General features: G+C 30.0%; 1 protein-coding gene across 1 annotated transcript in view; it reads right to left on the reverse strand.

The window, feature by feature from the left end:
• Window positions 1-18383, reverse strand: part of LOC126760600 (uncharacterized) — a 43804-nt gene extending 25421 nt beyond the window's left edge. Inside the window, exons 1-2 of the mRNA XM_050476354.1 lie at window positions 18371-18383; window positions 12722-12738 (exon numbers count right to left, since the gene is read on the reverse strand). The gene's annotated coding sequence lies outside the window, so the exon portion shown is untranslated. The remainder of the gene's footprint in view (window positions 1-12721; window positions 12739-18370) is intronic.
• Window positions 18384-18758: the final 375 nt, after the last annotated feature.

Consider the following 18758-nt stretch of genomic DNA (forward strand, 5'->3'; position numbering starts at 1 on the left):
TTTTTTAATTATAAATACTTTTATCATTTTACAGAAACATTAAAATTTTTTTCCAAAATCATATAAGTTTTATATGAAATATTTTTTTTTTCTTATTTAAATGAGTGAAATTTACAATATTTTAATATCTAATGAAGAAGTCAATAAGTCTAAGTCATTAAGCTGCCGTTAATCAATTTTAACGAATATACCATACACACATGCATACATATGTGCCATAAATAATTAAAGCCACAGCAAAACATTTGTTATCATCTGCTTAAAATCTGAAATGAAAGCTTTAAGCTTTGCCACTTTCATTTCCTGTCTCTCAATAAATTAAGCTGCATGCGTCGACGGTTGGAACGGTGTTACCGTTAATGATTTGATTATGTCTGTCTTCTATGCAATCACTCATTCAATCAGTCTAATGAAGCGCTGTTGCTATTGCTTTATTGTTGTTGTTGTCTTTTTTATTTGTTTTCTATTTTTATAGCTTATTTGCCTTAGTTTTCGGTGTCTTATCTTTGCTTCATTTGTATAACATTTCAATGGGTTTTACGTGATTTTGTTTAAGTTATTTGCTGTCGATTTCACAGCAATTTCGAATATTTACTGTTGTTGCTTTTTTTGTGATTTTTTTCATTAATCGCATTAAAGCACTTTAATAATTTTCAGCATATTTTTTCATTTTAATTTTTATATTACAAATGAAAATTATAAAATTATATTAAAAATTAAAATTAAAAAATAAATTAAAATAATTAATTAATTAAAAATTAAAACTTTTATATTAGTTTTTATATTAAAGACAAAAATTTAAAATTAAAAAAAAATTAATTAAATGAAAATTAAAAAAATATTTTTATGTATAAAAAATATATAAAACCTTTTCATATTAAAAACAAAAATTAAATTTAAAATAATTAACTAAACTAATTAATTAAATTAAAATTAAAATAAATATTTTTATGTATAAAAAACATATAAAAGCTTTTCATATTGAAAACAAAAATTAAAATTGAAAAAAAAAAAAATTAATTAATTAATTAAAAATTAAAAAAGTATTTTTAATACAAAACTAATAAAAATTAAAACTAAATAAATAAATTTATTTATTAATTAAAAATTAAAAAATTTAAAATAAAACCTTTTTTATTTAAAAATATGTTAACATATTTTTGTTTTTCATTTTAAATTTTTTAATTAATTTGTTTTTTAAAATTTTTAAATAATTTTTATTTGTTTATATATATTATAATTCTCAAAGTTCAAGCAATAAAAATTATAAAAGTATAATTTTTTCAGATATTTTAAAATTATAAATATTTCTTAAATTTTCTGTTAGAAAATATATGTACATATGTAAATTTAAAAAATTATTTTTAAATATATGTAAGTAAATTTTTTTTGTTTAGGTTCATGTTGTATCTGCTTGCACCGTTATCTGATTAATTATGTGACATCCATATGTAAGTAACTTTTAATTTCTTTTCTAATTTTTGTTTACGTTTACGTTGCTGCACGTGCATAATGCACTAAAAGCTGTGTGGGTAATTACTTAACACTGGAGAAAGTTTTTTTAGAAAATTTTCCTATGAAATATTTTTGAGTAATTAAATGTTGCTTCTTTTTAAACTGCTCAAAATTCAGTTTTTAAATTGAGAAAATACTAAACAATTCAAAGGGAAAGAAATACAAAGGATTTATCGTAAACTATATTTAGTTTTTTTGAATAATTTTTCTAAATTTTCTAAAAATTTTGTTGTTTTTATATTATTTCGGAATTTCCTAAACATTTTTTTTAACTATATATTTTTCTAAAACTACAATTTTTTTATTATAGCAAAATTTTCTTAAAATAATATTTTTAAATTTTATTTAAACTTTTTTTTGAAATTTTTTCAGTAATTAAATGTTATTTTCTTTCTAAATTGCTTTGAATTCAGTTAAAAAATACTAATAAATTAGAAAAATAATGCAATAATAATAATAATTTGTTGTAAATTATATTAAATTTTTTTAAATAGTTTTTTAGAGAGTTTTTCTAAAATTTTAAAAATTATGTTGGATTAATATTATTTCAAAATTTTCTAAACATTTCTGTTTTTTTTTTCTATTTTTAAATTTACCTAAAACAATTATTTTTTACTTTGGTTATAAAAAAAATTTCTTAAAATAATATTTACATTTTTTTTTTAAATTATGTGTTTTTGCATAATTTTTTTAATTTTGTTTTAAAATTTACTATGTTTTTTAATATTATTTCTATTTTTTTATATATTTTTTTTAATTTTTGAAACATAAAATTTTTTAAAAATATTTTAAATTTGAAAACTTGAAGGAAAATATGCCACGTTGTTGAAACAACTCTCTTTCTTAATATATCTACCACACTATCTTTTTTAAAACAGTTGAAATAAAATCGTTGCCTACATTTAGGGTTCCAGTGATTTAAGACTAACATGAGACTGTTTATATTTTCATGTTCATTAATTCTATTTATTGTTCTAAAGGTTTCTCTTGTGTTTAGTTTATGTGCCACTATTTTTGTATTATCTTTGATTATAAATATACAGTGATTGGAGTTTGAAAAAAATAAATCATATAGATAATGCTCCATTCCAATCATATTTCAATCACGGTATATTCCTAATCAAAGAGAATAAGTTATATTTGAAATTTCTGAAACATATCGACGAAGCACGTATAAAAAAAATGCTTGTTAATATACTCCATATTCTTAAACAAAATAAAATTCCCCTTAATGTAGGCAACGTTTTATAGGTTGCAGGAATTTTGTAGGAAAACGTAGCCCACATTTAGGGGTTTTATAAAAAAATATACTGTAAGCCTAAAATGTGATATCTTCATACTACTTGTACTAAAGTATTTTCAATTTTAGACCTCATGCCATAAGAGAAGTTAACTTTTCTCCAAATATTTCATAGTTGTTTTCTGCTTTAGGTTTCTACAAGTGCCGTCATATATCTACCATAGCAAATATTGTATGAAAAATACAACTTCGCGGTAAAAAAACAAAAACACATTCACACATATAAATATATGTGCAGTAATAGGCGTTCTTCCGGTGTTGCTGCCGATGCCAGCAAGAAGCTTCGGCTGGTCACTCAGCGGTGAACAGTTAGAAAATGCTTGCTGGCAATGGGAATAAATAAAGCAGAAGACAGAGGGGGGGTTTAACACCACTACATGGTATCAGAAACTAGAACTGAACGCTCAGAGATTGAATGCTGGTGACAAAGAGGCAAAATAGAAAATAAAAATTGACAGGAAAAGTGGAGAAAATGTAAAAAATTAAAAAAAAAATATTGATTTCATGATTTTTTGTCGTCAATTCTTATTTTTAGCGACACCAGTGCTCATTTCTTTCCATCTCACATACACACATACACACACACACAAGCATTAACAAATAGAACACAACAAACGAGTTAAGAAAAACTGCACGGCAACTTGCTAGTTGGTGTTGACCACTAGTTTTACCACTTTGCCGCTTCACTGGCCACAATGGCCATTGCGAGTCGACAACAAGAACAAAGCGCGCTGCCACAATGCGACTCCATGCCAACTGTGCAATGCCGGACATTGTGAGTGTGTGCAGCTTCTAGTTCCACTTAAGTTGCTGCTAGCTAACTACTTTTCCTTTGTTTCGGCTACTGATTGCATGTGCCACAAACGTTGCAAGTTCACTGCAAACGAGTTGGTATGTGGCAAGTGGGACGGTGGCGTGGTTGTGGGTTTGTCAGAGTGCTTGCAATTGGGTTGCGAATCGATGTACACATACAATTGTACAAGAAAAATTTGAGTTTTCATTGGAAACAAAATTAAGAAAAATTAAAAAAAAAATTGGATAGATATTAAAAAAATTATAAAGATAAAAAATTTATTTGGCGTGAGTGATAAAAGCTCCTGAAATATTGAAAAACAGAAAACAAAGGTTTGAAGTAAAAAAAAATTAAACACACGAATAGAGTTGCCACTTAATATAATTTTTAAAGTTTAATTTTTTTAACGTAAATAGAAAAAAAAGTGGGACGTATAAAAAAAAATAAAATCACGAACAGAGTTGCCACTTAATATTTTTAATATTTATTACAGAATATTTCCGAAAATAGTTGCTATTCCAAAATCAAACATTAAATATATATTCAAAATTGCGAAAAAAATCGGCATAGAGTTGCCAATGACTTTTAAATTTTTTTAAAGTGCTTTTCAACTGAAACGTAAATTAAGTTAGAAAGCTATATAGTGTGGTACATTTAGAAGTATATTTTTGGGTTAAATAAAGATGGAAAGAAAAATAGTGTTGCCATATTGAGCAAATACAAATTATTTTGCATTTAAGCACAATTTTTAACGAAAATATAATATTATAGTAAAAAAGTTTGCGAATGATTAAACGAGAAATAGGGTTGCCATATAAATTTAAAATTTTTTTATTTAAAACAATTTTAGCTTCGATTTCGAAGCTGAATGGTGTAGCACGGGCAAAATATTTAAAACTTTGAATTTGAAGGGAAATTTGCGTACAGGGTGACCATATAAATTTTGAAAAAAAAAATAATATTTGCAAAACAGGGTTATCGCAAACATATGAAAATGTTTAATTTTAAAACAATTTGTAATGAAAAAATAAATTAAATTAAAATACGTTTCCCCTCACTATCTGAGGAATAGGGTTACCAAACAAATTTTTATTTTTTGTTTTTTATTTAGAACAATTTTATAAATCGAAACTGAACAGCGTAGCACAGTGCAATATATTAAAAAAATTTTCAATTTAATTTAAAAAATTTGTGAACAGGGTTGCCATGTATAATATTTGAAAAAAAAATAGCAAAATAAGGTTACCACAAATATCAATTAACAAAACAAGGTTACCATAAAAAGTTAAAAATATTTTATTTTAACATAAAATCAACCAGTAGGGTTGCCATACAAATTTTAAACATAAATCATTAATATAACAATTTTTGATAATTTACAAAAAAAATTTTCAAACAGGATTGCCATATACATTTCGGAAAAAATTTATACATTTTTAATATGACAGCCAGAAATATTTAAAAATACTTAATTAAAAATTAAATTTACGAATAGGGTTGCCATGCATTTTTTTAAAATAAATTAATTTTTTAAGCAAAAATGTGTTGGTACAAATATTTTTTTTATGTCTTAAAATTTGCTAATATTCAAAGGTTTGTATTTTTTAAGCATAATATGATTGCCACAAATATTTTTGATGTGTTTTAGAGCTGAAAAGCTGCATTCCTTGAAAGAAATGAAGTAATATAAAAAAGATTTTTTAAAATTTTTTTTACTGTCATGTAATCTAGAAAACATTATTTTCCCTTTTCTATTTACCATCTTCACTGCCACATCATTAGAATTTATTTTGCGAGTCGCGCTCATGTACCCAACTACCATAAAAGTGTCGGTTAGTGGACACTACAACTGCCAAACTTAATTGTCGGTCGCAACAAGCTACAACAAACAACAACAACGCCACATTATGATATCTCTTACACATATAAATGTCTAAGTGTGCAAACATGGCAACTTGCCGCATGAATTTTATGGCGAATTCGTGACTTTAATATGGCAACTTTTATCAAATAAGCGCACAGCATTTAATTATACACACATATACAAACATACTAACGTGGGATATTGGCAGGAGTGTTGTACAACTACAGAGACAGCTACTAATGGTAGCAAATGTTGCACGAAAAAACGAATGCAAAAATGTTGCACAGCATCTGCTTTGATATATGGCGTTTGCATTATACGTTGTTGTTGTTGCCTTGGTTATTTTATTGCCGCTTGTTGTTGGCAATAAAAAGGGCTTTTTGGCCCTAACGAGCGCACTTTATGTGGCACGCATAAATTTTCTAGCAACACGCTGCTGGGCACACAATTAGACACATAGAGTCAAAAAGACTATTGAACGGGTAGAGGGGCTAGGGACGCGGTGTTAAATGCTGTCGTGTAGTGCCACAAAGGGTAGGGAGACCACGCACGAGCGTGTGCTAGCTAATCGTGCGCTGGCGCCTTTTTATTAATGCCAAATGGCGCACAACAACACAAAGCATAAGTATATACATATGTATGTGTGTGTGTGTGTGCCTCCTTTGTTCGCAAATAAACTATTTAAGCTTCACAGCTGCATGTGCAACAAGTCTCGACTCTTTATTGCGCTGATATATGTGCGTAAATATGGTATGTTGCATGTGGCATAAATGCTATTGGTTGATGCATCATTAGTTAAACTGCTTGTGGCAGTTGTGGCCGTGTGGCTGACGTCCAATGCTGGCAATTAGTGTTTGCTATGCGAGAATTTTACTATTATTATACTGATTATTGGTATTTTTGCTTGCCCCAACATGTGGCATGCAGCGGAAATAATGCAATTTCAGACGCTTGTCGGCTTGGAAATGTCTCGCAAGTGTTGCTGCAATAGCTTATGCTATTTTAAGGTGCTTTTGCTGCCATTTTGCTGCATATTTGTTTGATTTTTTGCTTCTTGAGCTTTTTTATTTAATTCTTTTGAGTTCCCTTCAAATGCCTGCTTGTGGTAAATAGCGCTCTCAATCAATGTCAGCTATTATGCGTGACAAAATCTGCCAGGCCAGTGCAATGGTGTGGCAAATCGATTGGTATTGCATATGCTATTATTGTTGTTGGTGGAAAAAATCATAAAAAAAATGTTAAAGTCTTTTGGCATGCGAATCTATGAGTCAAATGAGTAAGGAACATCGATCTTCAGCATGATAAATCAATGTTGGTTCGTATATGTGAGCTTCTGTTTCACAAGTTCATATCCTCAGCTGCCTTTCTAAGATTAAGAGCTTTTTTGAGCTTTTAACTTCAGTTATTCAGTTCGAGTTCTCTTACTTCCATCCTTAATTTCAATATTCCAGTCAAAGTTGGAAACTTTTAAATGCATGAAAGTTAGCTATTCTCCTTCAGAGCTTTTTTGCTTCTAAAGACTGTTTTTTTCGGTTTTTTTTGCTTCTAAAAAAGTTTTTTTAGTACTTTAGCTTTTATTCTTTGCAACCGGCCGTTAAACTTATTTGAGCTTTATGAAGCTTTTTTGGAGTTTAAGCCATTGTAAATAAAGCTTTTTATACTCACAGCTTTTTCCATAGGTTTTTTAATATTAAACTTCTAATTCGAACCTTGTATTTCAGTAGACTAGCTTTTAAACTTTGACTTAAGCTTTTAAGCTACCAGAGCTTTTATAACAGATCTCTGATTTTGAATATCTAGGCTCACATTATAGCCTCTTCATTTTCAAATCTTCAGCTTCAGTGTGGCGATGACTGAAGCTCAAACGAGCTTTGGAGTCCCTGTCATACGTATATTTTATTTCACACTAATCTACTTTTAGGCGCTTAGCCAGCGGGATCAACTAATATAAGCTTAATTTCTTCAGTTTTGGAACTTTTTTTCAGTTTCTGAGCTCTTTTGTCTCCCCAACGCACCTCTACTAAGATTTTTAGCTACAGTTTCGTTGCTCTTCGGTCATCAGATCTTCTGCGTTCGTTTTTTAGTCGGCTTAATATGACTAGAATGTCCCATACATCTTCTTCATAGATCAAGCTATGTATGGCAGTTAGCATTTGTTTATTTGCCAAGAAGAGGAAGAAGAACAACTAAAATCAGCCAGCGAAACAAGCAACTAAGCAAACAGCAACATTCCGATGTCTTCAGCAGCAAATATTTGCTTAGCAACATTTTGCATTTGCATGCAGAAATTTACATTTTACATTTTTTTGCGGCTGTTATTGTTGTTGTTACTGGTTTTAGAAGCTAGAACAGCATGCACGCTGGTTTTTGTTGTATTATATTGAGGCTTGTTGTTGTTGTCGTTCGCTGGCTACATGTCACAGTGGCAGATAAGTTTGTCATTGCTTGAATGTTGGCAAAACAAGCAACAACAATAACCACAAGAAACAAAAATAACAACAACAAAATTACATCAAAATCAGCACAAAAACAACAATAACAGCTGCAACAACAAAAGTAGCAACAAACAACAACTACTTTTCACATATAACACTAACAGCTGCAACAACAACAATAACAAAAGCATTTTAGCTGTTGCATTTCGAAACGCTGTTGCTCGCTGCATGTTGCAGATGCCTGTAAATGACAGCTGCCACACAGGCACACACTCACATGCGGACGCCTGTATGCATTGAGTGCCAGCGCACTCCTACGTATTGTTGCCACACAGATGATTCATTACCATGCAACAGCGCTTATTTAAATATTTGCTACCTGCCACAGCAGCATGCGTGTGCAACATACAACAGCCACACTACCGGCTACAGCCACAGCCACATATCGCTATGCGCTGAGGTATGCGGAGCCGTTGTTTGCGCAGCTGAGATGCTTGTTGTGATTTTGCATACACACATACACACGTTCGATGTATGCTATTATTTCGATCTACCTCTTTGCATACGCAACTCGCTTTAATTTGCCAATTCCTCCTGTCTGACTTTGTTTTAGTTGTTGTTGCTGTGTTTTGCTTTATTTCTTATGCCTTATGGCGCAGCATTGTCATTAGCTGCAAATTGAGGTGTTAAAGCAGCAATTGTGCGTGTTGCAAGCAACACATGAATGTAAAAATGAAAAATTTCGAACAAGCATGCCTACAGTAGGGAGCATGAACAACAATAGCAATAATAATAGCCTACAAAATTAACAAGCAGCGAGACAGAAAATATCAGCAATTGAAGTGCAATGTTGCAACAAGCTTGAAAGCGTAAAAAATTGCAAGCAACTACAACAATAAGAGTGCAGAGCATAGTTGGTAATTTGTTTTCGATGCGCAGTGCTTAGTACAGAAACTGGTGTATTGCGCAGTGTGTCAAAACGCAGACATCTTGGCTTGAATAGTATAAAAGGCATCATGTGATTGTCAAATGATGTTTAAAAAGAAGAAATATTGGTTTATAAAAGCATTACTAATCGAATATTAGTATTGTAAGCTGACAGGTCTGTGCTAGTGATGTGCTGATGTGATATTTGAATGCAAAAAAACAAGTCGGTAGATCATATGATCATCACGTGATATTAATTTCATAAGAAAAAACATTAAAAAAAGCAATACTTGAGCGTACAATACATTTTAAGTGCGTTTGAGGCGCTAATATGACATTTTAGTACCGAAAAGTAAACCACAAGATCATGTGATGTTCACGTGATATTTAAAACAAATGTACAGTAACATTTAAAAGCTTTAAAAGCACCATATTTAAATATTTTCACAACCTATATTAATAGGATATTCAGATGTGATGTTTCAGCACAAGCAATTAAGCTCGTTGCGATTATCACGTGAGTTTAAAAACAAATTTACAGCAATATTTATAAGTTTTAAAACGCTTTATTTTAATACATTACAAGGAAAATGTAAATATGACGAGCTGCTGTTGCGTTTCAGCTCCAGAAGCTTACTCCGAAGATCATATGATTATCACATGATAGACAACGTAACACAAATGCGCGCTAAATATTATTATTAAAGCAAAATTTTATCATAATAAAATATAAGCGTGCATTTGAGGTGCTGAATGTGAGATTTTAATACGAAATACTATATAAAGCTTGCAGATCATGAGATTATCACATGCTATTAATTGAACTTAAATAACTAAAAAATTGTATTTACAATGTATATTTCAGCTTATTTTGCACAAATCACAACAGTTTCGCTTAGTTTTGGGCGCATTTTCGTAAGGAAAAATATCATATGATGAAACATCAAGTGATCGAAAAATATCACATATGCGAAAAATATAAAAAAATACATGGAAACTGCAATGGTGAATTGATTTTAAGAAATATTTTTATACATGATTTTTAACACACATTGTATAACCTCATGAAACACTGTCAAGACAACGAGTTCGTTGCTTAAGTCTTTTGTTAACTGTGGAACATATTTGCTTGTTGTCATTATTGTTGTTTTTTGTCATTTTCAAGTTGCTACGTCAATTTATTACAATTGTCCTTGTTGCTCGTTAGGCCCATTTACTTTGCTACCGTTTTTACTAGAACTTAAATGCATATGCGCCAAGACAGGCAATCAATCGATGTGCGTTTGACTAGAGAAAATTCAAATTTATGCGCATCTATTGAGGACTGCTGATGCAGTGCAATAAATAGCGAGCAAAAAGACTAAAAAAGTTTTGGAAAGTGCTTCAAGTTCATAATATTTTATAAAATAATAAAAAAATAAAAAAAGTTTAATTAAAAAAATTTTAAAAAATTTTAAATTTACCAAAAATTAAAAAAAAGGTATTGTAAAATATACTCTTATACTGCAAGCCAGATCATTACTTTTAAAGTGAAAAGTGCTTCAAATTCGTGATATATGATTGTAAAAATTGAAGGAATTTTTTTTTCAAATTAAAAAAATAATTTTTTTTTAAATTAATTTTTAATTTAAAAAAATTTTAATTTAGACAAAATATTATAAATATTAAAAACTATTAAAAAATTAAAAAAAAATTATTTTTAAATTTTAGAAAAATTTTAGTTTAAAAAAATTAAGAAACTATTTTTAAATAATTAACAAAATATTTTTTAAAATTTAGAAAAAATATTATAAATATTAAAATATACTCAAATCATTTTTTTTATTTAATTTTTAAAATTTAGTTTTTTTTTGATTTGGATTTGTAAAAATATTATGTCTTAAATTTCAAGTCAAATCATTAATTTAAGATGCGAAAGTGATAAAATTAAAAATATTATTAGCATAAGCAATAAAATGTGGCAAGGGATGGCAGAAGACTTACTCATAAATTGAAGTGCGAGAGAGAGCGGGAAGCAGAAGCAATATTTATAGTTGAAATGACAGCAAACTGTTTCCTCAGTGCTGCAAAATGTAAAATTTCTAAACAAAAAACTACAAAAAAAGTGTTGCAAGTTCGTTCTTGCCACAAAATGTGCGCTTTTCTAATATGCAGATCGCTATCGAACCGCACAATGCATCAATACTGCTGGCGTGCCACCGCTAAGCAACTTGCTGCTCCTCCAGAACAGTCCACTGGACAAGGCCACAGCTTAGCATGCAACTGAGGGCTATGTGGCTGGCAGCAAAAACGTGCAACATGCACATGTCATCAATTGTTACGGCGTGCTGACGAGCTTGGCATGTTACCTGCCAAACCGACTGTCAGACAGTCAGTCAAGCGGACTGCTGTAGCGAACAGTAGCAAAAAACAAAAACAAAAAAGTACACAACAAAAAAAACTAGCGCTTGTGTCATCAATCGATGGCTATGCTGATTAATGTATGACCGCGGAAGTCGCATTCAATCAGCCGCGGACTGGCAGGCATACATAAATAAATTACAACAAACACACATACATACACTTATACAGTTGCAGTTAAATACATGCAAGCGTGTGCGCTGGTAAGCAGTGCCAACTAAGCCACTGCATGCGATTTGTGGTGTTTTTGTGCATTTTTTGGGCTGCCTCATGACACTCATTGTCAAGCAGTCGCAATCTGCTCGTATGACATTTGATTGGTGGCCAACTGCACAAGTGGTAGCAGAAACAGCAGCAGCGGCAGAGCAGCAAGAGCAATAGATCAGCTGTGTCAGAATCGAATTCTCTTGCCGAAGCTTGCTTGTAAATAAGTCACGAACATGAGTGCGAGCGACGGAAGTGATTGGCTGTTCTGACTCTGGCTGCAAGTTCTTGTAAGGGAAAATTATATTTGTTGTTGTGAGCATTATAAAATATATGTTGATTCTCGTTACAAAAAAAAACAAAAATTGAGGTTTAATTTATGAAACCATTTTTATTATTTTTTACATAATTTTTTTTTGACACATTTCTAAAAAAAAATTAAAATCAGTATGGAATTTAAAATATTATAAATTAAAAAAAAAATTGAGATATAATTTATAAAAAAATTTTTATTTTACTTTTGTAACACATTCTTTTTTGACAGACATTTTACAAAAAAATAAAAATAAAATTTTGAGACTTTTGTTTGAAAAACAAGAAAAACTAATTGAAAAATTTAAATTTTCATTTCAAAATTTTAGTTTTTATTTCAAAACCATTTCAAAAATTAATTCAAATTATTTTTTTCTAATTTTCATTTCAAAACCAATTCAAATAAATTTTAAAAATTTTAAATTTTTGTTATTTTTTTTCAGTTTTAAATTTATAAAATTGTAATATTTTCATTGCAAAAATATATATTATTATTCTCATTATTCAAATAAATAACATTTGGAAAATATAAATTTAATTTTTTTTTTAATGGAATTCAAAAAATTAAAGGAAGGTTTAAAATTTGCATTAATTTTTCCGGTATTTGAAAGTTTGAAATATTATTTTAATCATTTAAAGCTTTTAACAAAAATGTTAAGCGTTCAACCCTAAAAAAATTAAAAAATTAGACCGGATTTATTTCAATATAAAAATTGGAAGTTTAAGTTTATTTTCTTTTTAATTTATTCAATATTCATTGGAATAAAAAAATAATTTTTGGCTTATTACAAAAAAAAATTAATTTTAATTAAATATTTTTTTTTTTTAATTTTTAAATTAATTTAAATTAACTAAATTTAATTAATTTTATTTTTGAAAATTGTTTAGAATTCGTAATATTTACCAAAATTTGCAGTTCTTATTACGAAAACATTAAAAATATATATTTTCAAATAGTTATTTAAACTTACTTTGATTTGCAAAGTGCCTGAAAGAAAAAAAAGAAAAAGAAAATATTGTTAAATTAATTATTATTATTTTTTTAGGCTAAATTATGTAAATTAAATTTTCAAAGTAATTTTGTAGTTCGAGATCAAAATTAAAAAAAAAGATGCATAGAGGGTGCCCGCAGCTTTTCGAAACCACATATTGAGCTTACAGAGCTTTAAAAGCTCGAAAGCTTCATGGATTTACGTCAGCATGTGTAGCCAATATTAACTTTTTGCTCTATTATAACATTCCCAAACCAACCAACTCTCATAGAAAAGACCCCGTCATTTGAACTTGGTACAATGACTTTTTGAACGCGTTTGTGCATTAAGGAAACAATGTAAGCCTCAGTTAGATCCTAACAAAGGTGCCATTCATTAGACTTATGGACACGCTGGGTTAACCTGATTAATTATCAGAGTTTTTTGAGAATAATTTCACACATTTTGCGGAAGTAATAACAGAGAACTGGTAAATGTGATAATTTTTCAAGGTCAAACAAGATTATGTACATGAAAGAGTTTATTTGTGTTTAGGGTCAACTTGATGTCAATAAGAGCTCTAGCAGGAAGTAAATGTTCGTTTTGATAACAACAGAAGTTTCATTTGTTTACAGAACTGATTCAGTAAGAAACTTAGTTCGTTTTTTAACCGATTGAAGTACAGAGTTTAATATATCTAATTTGGTATTGACTTGCATTAAGTCTCTAAGAAATACGCTGGTTATTTGTTAATCGTTCTTCCATATTGGCCTTATCATGGAATCAAACCCTACTTAGCCATGTTCACAACCATTTTTACAGCGAAATTCTGTATAAAATAATTAACATCGCTGGACTGATGTTGGCTTCACGAAGTATGAAGATCAGACAGTAAAAGTATAGTAGTCCTTTTTTTAATCTGGGAAAACTCAAAAAAGTGGGTACCAAAGGGTGTGATCTGACGATAATCTGAAGAAGTGAAGAAAGATTTAGGCTCTGGGCTCTAAGAAAATAATAATATTGGAAGAAGAGAATCATACATAAGATCGTATTAGTTTACAAGCAGCGATCTATCCGCTTCTGTTTTCATCTTTAATAGACCAGAATACAAAATGAGTATAAAAGAGCTAAAGTCTAAGAAAAATGGAGTCAAGCTTTTATAAGGTTTGGAACCTAATGAAAGATATGTTAAAAATAACAACATTTCAGCGTGAATTTCTAATGGAGAATGTATAAAAGAGGAAGAATAATCCAAAATCAATGAAAAATCAACTTTGAAGTAAGGAGAACGGATATTTTTGGATTAAAGTAAGAAAAATTTTTATTTTTCGGAGCCGAAAAAGAGTGTTTGATGTTTTGAGGAGACCGCTAAGCCATCTGAATTTCACAATATCTGTTGTACGTACTCGAGGGATCGCGCTGATTAGACACCATACCAGCGCTATTCAATATTCAGGAAGCCAAAAGTCATTTCAAGCAATGTTAAGCGCGGAGAGCGACAAAGCCACTGCCCGCCGCGCATCACAATGCAGCTGTCACTTTAATTATCAAGCAAAGGGACCAAGTTCAGCTCCAGCAAAAAGAGCCGCGCTATCATTGACGCTACGCGGTCGCCTGCAGCTGAGCTGGGTGACTTTAGTAAAATAGTAAATCAAGCTGACTTTGATGGTAGCGGCAAGTTGGAGTGAAATTAAAAGCATATTTCGAATGCGAGCGGGGGCAGAGATGGCGGTAGGCGGCTAGAGGGTACTGCGTGGTCATTTAAAAATAGCAAGCGCGCAATACAAATGCTCCTAACATAATAAATAAAGAGACAGCAAGCGCATGCCGACAGCTTTTGTTGGTAGACACATTTGTATGTATATATGAGTGTGTGTGTGTTTGTGCCACATGTAATCATATGAAGCTTGCAACAAACCAAATATTGCAGCCTGGCTAAGAATTGCTGCTTAGTTATTGTAATAAATGTGCGCAAATTTATTGTGTGCTCGAGGAGCTGTCGCTTAGTTGCTGCAACAATGCGGCATGCTGCTGCTGCTTCTTTTAAGCGAACTTCTGCTTTTGCTGCTTCATAAGTACAGGTATTTGCCGCACTTTAATAGCTTTGCATTTGCTTTCTAGTTTTTTACTTTATTGCTAGCCCTAGAGTGCTTTTAGTAATATTTATTTTCTTTATTGGTATTTGCTTTTATTGTACTCCGCTGCTTTGAAAGACCTTTGAGCCACTGGCCATTATTGAAGGTGGAATTCCTTTGAGTCTGCAAATAATAGGCAGCTGAACAGTGCCAGAGGCGTTGCATATCAACCATGATTTATAGAAAATCATTTGGATTGAGACATCGAGTGCTTTATTATAGTAAATATACTGAGGTATTAGCGGTAATGAAAGTTTATAAGTGGACTTCGAGGAGCCTTACACTCAAGCGCAAAAGTGTGCTTTCAAAATAATTTAGAAAAAATTTAAAAACTTTGAATTTTTCTTAAATATAAAAATTTTGTAAATTGTTTTATTTTTATTTTAATTTTTAACCCTTGGACTACCATTTTATTTAATTTAAAAAAATATGATGAAAAGAAGGCCAAAATAAATTTTTTTATTTTTTTAACCCTTATATTACCAGTTTGTTTAATATTTATACAAAAAATTAAAAAGACACAAGGAATTTATTTTAAAATTTTGTCAAAATATAGAAAGTTTCGAAATTTCAAAAATTTCATAAATTGGTTAACCTTTAGACTACGAGTTTGTTTAGTTTTAATCAAAAATGTTCTGAAGAGAAATGTGTTAAAAACTTTAAAAATTTTGTAATTTGTTTTTTAATTCAAATTTTTAACCCTTAAACTACCATTGTAATTAATTTTTATAAAAATATGCTGAAAAGAATGCATAAAAGGTTTAAAAGTACGGATATTACTTAAGTTGTTTTCTAAAAATAGCAACTTTCTAAAATTACAAAATTTAATTTTTTAACCCTTATATTATTAGCTTATTTAATATTTATAAAAATAATACTAAAAGGCACAAGGTATTTATTTTAAAATTTTGTCAAATTACAGAAATTTTCGAAATTTGAAAAACGTAATAAATTGTTTAACCCTGAGACTACCATTTTATTTAATTTTTATAAGAAATAAGCAGAATATAATGCCAAAAAAGTGTAAATGCACGTATGTTACATAAATTTTTTTCAAAAAATAGCAATTTTCTAAATTTAAAAAATTTAATTTTTTAACCCTTACTTTAGCAGTTTATTTAATATTTATAAAAAATATTGAAAGGCGCAAAGAATTTATTTTAAATTTTTGTTTAAATATAAAAATTTTCGAAATTTCAAAAATTTTGTAAATTGTTTAACCCTTAGACGAGCATTTTAATGCATTTTTATAAAAATTTGTTGTAAGGAATGACAAAAAGGTTTACATTAACATTTTTAACCCTTAAGCTACCATTTTATTTCAAATTTTTTTATTTTTAAATTTTATTAAAAATATTGTTTCAAAATTTTATATTTAAGGAAGTTACTAAAAACTTAGTCTAAAAACATAAATTTTCTAATTAATAAACTTTTATTATTTTTTAATAACCCTTATACTACCTATTTATGTCATAAACAAATATTGTGAAAATAATGTCAAACAAGTTTAAGCAGTTATTATACAATTTTCTAATTTTTATAAAATTTTGTTAATTTATTTAACCTTTAGACTGCCATGTTACAAAAATTTTGTAAAAAATATTGTGAAAGCAATGTATAAAAAAAATTAACTAATTATAGGACTTTCAAAACCCCTAACTTTTGCACAGATTTCTAAATATGAAATATATTTTTCAAGATGTGGTAAACATCAGTGCATTTAAGGGTTAAAATATATACAAAAATGCTATATCAGGTATTAGGTCATTTTACCGAAGTACCAGAAGAGTGAACCAGAGTTCTAGAGATCGATAACCAATATACTTTCAAAGAAAATGTCTATTATATTCTCTGTAAAAATTAGACGTTTGCTATGAGTTTGGACTGCAGTACTGTGCAAATTCTAAAGTGAAAATCCATAAAAGTAGGTTTCTAATATTAAAACTTCGCTAATTTTACACGAAAAATTGAGTGTTTCAAGCGCCGTATATATCAATGAATGGCAGAGTAATAAAGATAAGGTGTAAATTTGGGATGATAATGAAAGAGCATGGAGCTATAGATTCTACATCTCCGAAATTGTTTGGCGGATCAACCCCAAATTTTCGTATAATATTTTTAAATATATTTGTATTCGATATATAGGCGATTAATGCTTTGAAATTCATAAGTGGCTATAGCCCCTTAAGTACTTTGCATAACAAGTATTTGAGACCTATCAATCCAAGCACCGCTGGGCTGTAAAAGCCGTCACAATCATAACTTCTTTGGAGAAAGATGAACAGAAGACCGTCAAATTCCATTCTAATGTAATTATTATGTTTTCTAATACTTCCTACAAGCACCTAAATGCATAATTTTCCTTATTTTATTATAATAACTCCGCTGCTGCCACACTTTAGCACGAATTGCTGCGACTTTCCTGCATTTTGCGCTCACAAATTAGAACTTAATAATAATATTAAATTGCCACTTAAGAAAAACACTTCCCTGATTGATAAAGGCCAGGCATGTATACGTTTAAATATACATATATGTTTGAGTAAGTGTGTGTATGTGTGAAGCGCGTTTGAGAAAATCACTTGGTTAGATAAAATAATTGAATGTTGGAAAAATTGAAAATGAAAATGATTTCGTGATTACAAACAATGGCAATTATGTGCAGTAAGAAAAAACAAATCACGCACACACACACACAAGCGGTTAAAAAAGCGATAAGTGAAGAATGTGCGACGCAAATGTGTGTGTGTGTTTAATAATTGTAATTAAAAGCTGTTGTTGGCGCGATAAATGAAGACGCTGAAGACTCTCTATTTGCTTGAGACAAACACACACACGCTGAGAGCAGCATAAATGCATATACATACATATATATAAATATTTCAGTTCACCACGCATGCGGCTGCATGCTACAGCAGTAATCATCTAAGCAATGTGCAACTTCCGCCTTTTGTTGCAACTAGCAACTGTCTGAAACAACAGCCACCTGCCGAGATCAGAGGCAAAGTGACCGCATAAAATGCCTGAATAGTTGGCTGGCGTGCGCATGGAGTGGGCAGCAGAGCAAAGTTTGTGGCAAGCACAGCTGGCAGCTGGTATGAGCTTTGATGCGCCAATATATTAAGTGCTTTGTGTAAAAAAGCAAAAACAAAATAGACGTAGATGAGCTGCTGGCCAGCTGCAATGCGTTCACATGTATTACCGCGAGCGCCGACACACACACACACACTCTTAAAATGCTTTATTTTGTGTGAAAAAGAATGAAAATAAATAATTAGATTTCTATCAATCGAACGTGTGAGGCATCAACACCTGCTGCGCGCCACACTGAAGGTTGCAACAACCTTTTCAAGTTTTCTTTTCGATATTTTCCTGGCAACGTGCGTTGCACCAGCCGCCCAGTTGGGTTGCAGGTAGTGCGCATGCGCGTAATTACATATACACATGCATGTGCGTGTGTGTGTTAATTATTTGTAATTTTTCTCTTGACTATATAAGTACGTTTACTACTCACCTTTTTGCGGCCAATGAGCCTTATTTGATGCTGCAACAACAAGAATTGATTGCTTGGGCAGCGTGTAGCAGCGCTGAAAGTAAAGAAGAAAAGAAAGAAATGATTAAAATGAAATGTTATGGGAAAATCAAATAAAATTATAGTGCGTGTGGGTAATTTGAAAAAAAAGAAAGGAGGAAAAGGTAGAAAAAATTTCACAAAATTATAAACTAGAACAAATGAAAAAATAAAATATTTTTAAGAAGTATGTAAACATTAAACAAAAATTATTAAACGAATTTGAGTTAAAAATATTTCAATTTATTTTATAATGCAATATAAACAAAATAACTTAAAATTATAAAAAAAGAAAAAAACAAAATTAAAATAAAATAAAGTTGAAAAATTT

This window comes from Bactrocera neohumeralis, chromosome 5, assembly GCF_024586455.1.
Source record: "Bactrocera neohumeralis isolate Rockhampton chromosome 5, APGP_CSIRO_Bneo_wtdbg2-racon-allhic-juicebox.fasta_v2, whole genome shotgun sequence".
NCBI classification, from domain to species: domain Eukaryota; kingdom Metazoa; phylum Arthropoda; class Insecta; order Diptera; family Tephritidae; genus Bactrocera; species Bactrocera neohumeralis.